The sequence below is a fragment of the Akebia trifoliata genome, chromosome 16 (genome assembly GCF_017979445.1).
Source record: "Akebia trifoliata isolate Shusen 1 chromosome 16, ASM1797944v1, whole genome shotgun sequence".
NCBI lineage: Eukaryota > Viridiplantae > Streptophyta > Magnoliopsida > Ranunculales > Lardizabalaceae > Akebia > Akebia trifoliata.
The window spans coordinates 19,958,918-19,963,537 of NC_141390.1; the positions used below are offsets into that span (position 1 = coordinate 19,958,918).

At 35.2% G+C, this 4,620-nt stretch overlaps 2 long non-coding RNA genes across 2 annotated transcripts; one reads left to right on the forward strand and one right to left on the reverse strand.

Annotated features, from left to right (window-relative positions):
- The first annotated feature begins 224 nt into the window (after positions 1-224).
- On the forward strand, positions 225-2,108 carry LOC147382763 (uncharacterized). The gene is made up of 4 exons (XR_015173785.1): positions 225-567; positions 1,229-1,330; positions 1,439-1,531; positions 1,665-2,108. It is a non-coding gene; the product is annotated as an uncharacterized LOC147382763 (long non-coding RNA).
- Positions 2,109-2,435: 327 nt separating this feature from the next.
- On the reverse strand, positions 2,436-3,927 carry LOC147382764 (uncharacterized). Its single transcript, XR_015173195.1, has 2 exons — positions 3,602-3,927; positions 2,436-2,861 (listed from the first exon to the last, which is right to left on the reverse strand). It is a non-coding gene; the product is annotated as an uncharacterized LOC147382764 (long non-coding RNA).
- Between the last annotated feature and the right edge of the window lie 693 nt (positions 3,928-4,620).

A 4,620-nucleotide genomic window follows, 5' to 3' on the forward strand; every position in this document is an offset into this window, starting at 1 on the left:
ACTGTGATATATTTGATAAGATTAAAATGTCCGAACAAGTATTCGAAATAGCTAATTGTTTGGTTGATGGAAATTAATTACGTTGGAGCATCTGTAAACACTACAAAAAAAAGGCGAAATAGGAACAAAGGGTTAAAACGGTACTAAGCCGTTTCTATTTAAAAATGATATTAAACCATTTTACCTTTGCAACCGTTTCTAATCATGGTTTTAAATTTGAAAAATCGCGATTGAACGACTTATTCTTTCGAAACGAACTGGACGAAACCTAACATTCATTCGATTTCTAAGGAGAGGAGTCGAGAGAAGGATATCAGGAATGAACATTAAAGCTCATTCAATTTGGATTTCGAGATACAAAATCTGAACTCATTTGATTTCGATTTCGAGAAGGTGTCTTTAGAAGGAGATCGAGAGCAAACCTTGGTCATTCGATTTCGATTTTGAGAAAGAGTCTTGAGAAAGAGATCATGAACGAACCCTAAAGCTTTGATTAAGGGTTTCTCACAAACTTCACTCTGATTTTTGTCTCAAGGAACAAATCCTAAAGTTCGAGTAGGAGATCAGGTAGCTTCTCAATCCTCACAAAACCTTATTTATTTTCATTTCAAGAAGGAGATAGGTTTCTACATTATTATCTCGATTTTGAAGCATTTTCTTCATTGTTGTTGGTTCCTTTATTGCTTTCTACATTTCTATATGATCGTGCCACAATAATCTATGTATCACATACAATACACCACTACCGATCTTGTTTTATATTTTTTTTTTCCAAAATGTTGTAGATCAAGAATTTTCTTCTCAGACCATCAATGGTGAGGCTTTTCAAAAAACATTCTTCAATTTTTATTATTATTAATGGTTCTGGAATTTTGAGTTGATGGCGTGCAATTTTTATACTAGTTTATGTCCAGTCAGGACTACAATATAACTGTATAAACAAACCATAGGAATTTTTTTTTGGATTGTCTTGTTCTCTTCATAGACCGTTGGGTGGCATTCCAAACTTAAATTGGGTTTTGAACATGAGATGGGGAATGAGTCATATCATTAGAGTAGTGGTGACTGGAAATTGGATATGGTAAACATCTCAAAATTAAAATTGGTTCTATTTGTGAGATGGGGAATGAGGTATACTGTTGGCAAGAATAGGATTTGACTTTACAATGTTCAAGGAATAGGAAAGGACACTTAACATTCTAAATTGTTGTATCCAAATTTGTTCCAGGCATATGTGCTCGGCAACCCTGTAATAGATGCAAACTTTGAAGGAAACTCAAGAGTCCCATTTGCTTATGGTATGGGGCTTATCTCCAATGAACTTTACGAGGTGAATCAATTTCTTACTCTCACTATATCCATACATTATCAAGGTTGATAGTTCAAACAAGTAAAATTAATTATGAGAAAAGTATACATTTATATGCTCTGTTTCCAGTCGACAAAGAAAAATTGTGGCGAAGAGTATGCTAATGTAGATCCAAGTAATGCACTATGTATCAATATCAAGGATATTCAAGCTGAAAGAGAGGTCAGAACGACAAAACTTCTAATTCTTGTGTATTACGATTGTTCTACGTAGTTTTAGTTGGGTTTAATTGATAATTGGAGTAATTTGCATTTATAGTGTACTTCGGGCCTTAATTATGTATATTATTATGCAGACAATTGATGATAGATCAATGTAGTTAGGAGGGTAAGATTTCTCATGTCTCCTTTACTCCTCCATACATTTGGTGCCAAATATGAGGTAACTTAGAAATCTATCTGCAAAATTGACTTGGTACTCATCAATTGTATTGTTTGGCCTCCTTAGTACCATGGTGTAGATGGCTTCCTCCACACCCAAAAACTTTTTCATGGTATTTTCACCAGTTTGCCCTCCAGATCCCATCCTCTTGTTCTTAAAGTTGAGGATTAGTTGTACATACTAAGTACTTCAGAAGCCACCTCTTCATTGTCTCCAACCTTAATATGCCACAACTAGGGTGTCCTCAACAACTTGTATGAAAGTGCAGATGATTTGCTTCAATTACCCTCGCCCAACAAGACTTTGGCCACAAATATCACGGGAAATGGGTAGAAGAAATGTTAGATGGATCTCTTAGTTTGTTACTACGTCATATTTTACAAAAAACGATGGGCCAAAGCCATCGTTTTAAAAGAAAAATGACTGCCCCCACCGTCGCAAGAGCAGTTGTAAATAACGATGTCGTTTTTAGTGAATGACGGTTGGCACATGTCAACAAAGTGTTGAAAAAAATGACAGTCATGGTTTGTCAAAAAAAAAAAAACGACGGCCCAAACCTGTCATTTTTTTTTGTCGAATTTAAATTTAATTAGTAGATATAAACGACGGCTTAAAGCCGTCGTTTTTTTGTCAAACTTTTTTTTTATTTAACCATCATTGTTTGTCATTTTTTATATTTTGTACCTGAAAACAAAATAACAATTTTCATTGAACAAAAAATTGAAATCTAACAAAATAAATAAATACACCAAAAAAACAAAAATTTACATTTTTCAAATGGAAACGATTTTCCTTCAAATTTTACATGTGCAATCATAATCCAACATGCCCCGTTTTCATGGTGTCAATTTTAATCCACATCCCAATGTTTAAAATAGTTTCTCAAAAAATAACTTCTACCAACTTCACTTCACTTAACTTGACATAGTATCTGTATAAGGAGGATCAGCAACATGTAGATACTGATCATGGTAAATGTGACTGTGCTCTTCGGGTCTGCCAATATGTGTAATTTGTGATTGCAGATGCTGATTTTCCATGGTAACTTTAGCTGATGCCCATGCTCTGGCCCTGGCAGCCCAATCTTCCTCATTGTTATTGGGAATTTTTTCTGTCATTATACAGATTATGAAAACATCACCAACAAGAAATCCTTGTCCCAAATATAGGGTCAGCTACACAGATCACGAAAAACAAACCAAAATGGCAAATATGTGCATCTAAACACAAAATCGTCAGGTCTAGACCAGTCCCCTAAACAGTGGTTTATGTATTGTTAACCAAAAAGACTTCTATAAAGATTATATTTCATTCTTCAGGAGCCAACAGCTAACTAAAGAGCATTAATAACTAGCACACATGCATGAAGCCATGCAACAGACTAGGCAAAACAAGTTTCAATGGTGAGTTGATATTTGCATTCTCACCCAAACAAATATATGAGCAGGTTTTATGATGAGCTGACATCAGCATTGGTTTCCTTTTTATTGAAAGATGTGACCTCACACTTATTTTAAAAAATTCTGTACCTTTTTTTTCAGGTGGGGGAGTTAGGTACTGGGGTAAGTCCCCAAGGAAGAAAGTCTAATAAGTGTAACTAGAATTGTGCCTTCAAGAAATCTTTGGGCCGAAAATAATGACAAAAAATCTTGGTGATATATAATTCATAAACATAACATTCATATTTTCATGTGTAGAAGAACCATAACTGTTGGTACACAATAGTCGTGCATCTACTACAAGGATAGGAACTTAGAAACTCATTTAAGAATGATGAAAATCAAGGATAGAAAATCAGGTCACTACAACAAAAATGGCAAATAGAAACGCCAACAAAAGACGGCCTTTTACCGTTTCAAATTGGAAACGGCCTTTTACCGTTTTTTACTGATGGTGGAACGGTTCCAGTGAGTTGACTCGCTGGTTTTTCTAATTCGTTTTGCACGAATAGCTTGGTACCCACGACCTCTCTGAGTCTCAGTTCTTCCTCTTCATCTTCTGAAACTACTCCATCTCTCGACATCTCCTTCATCATCTCAGAAGCTTGATCTCTCCTTCGTGCAGGCCAGCACTCCATCTCTCGATCTCCATTTTCGCCTAAATGTGCGATCTTTGAATTTAAGCGTCACCCCTCTCTCATTTTCTGTCTCTCCTCGACTCAGGGCCTGCTATCAACTTCTCCAGTGATTTTCTAGGTAATCTCTCTCTCTCTCTCTCTCTCTCTCTCTCTCTCATTCAGAGTTTTTGTCCCTTCGATTCCACCATGAAACTCTGAAAAATCTTTCAATTTCGATCTAGTAATGTTGGTTGTAAGAGTTGAAATTTTGGAGCAATTAGGCACATTTAAGTTGAAATATCTAGGGTTTTCCTGTGACTAGTAAGTAAGAATTTTAGTTTTTGTGGATTTTGGAGCGATTCATTTCGATCTAATAATGGTGGTAGTAGGAGTTGGAGTTTTTCTCTTACTCTCTCAATTTCTTTCTTAATTTTTTTTTTTCTCTATAATTGATGTTGATTTTGATTTCCTCTGTGTTTCACCGATTTTTCGATCTTTGAAACCTTTAGTTTTCATCAAATTTCTACTTCAATCTTCCCTTTCCCCTAATTTTAGAGCATTTTAGTGCCTCGAGTTAATAATCTTCAAAGTCTTGATTTCATTTCGATTTGTCGATCTTCAGAATCCTAGTTTTCAGTATTTCACGGACTTCAATTAGCTTTGTTAATTTCCTAATTTTTAGAAAATTTTGATTTCTTGAAACTTGTATCTAAGTATGGAGATTAAGGCTCAGTGAGCTTCACCCCTAGGAAATACACTAAATTGTTTACATGGGTGATGGGTTTTTTATTTCCTTTTAAGTTCCATTTAGGTT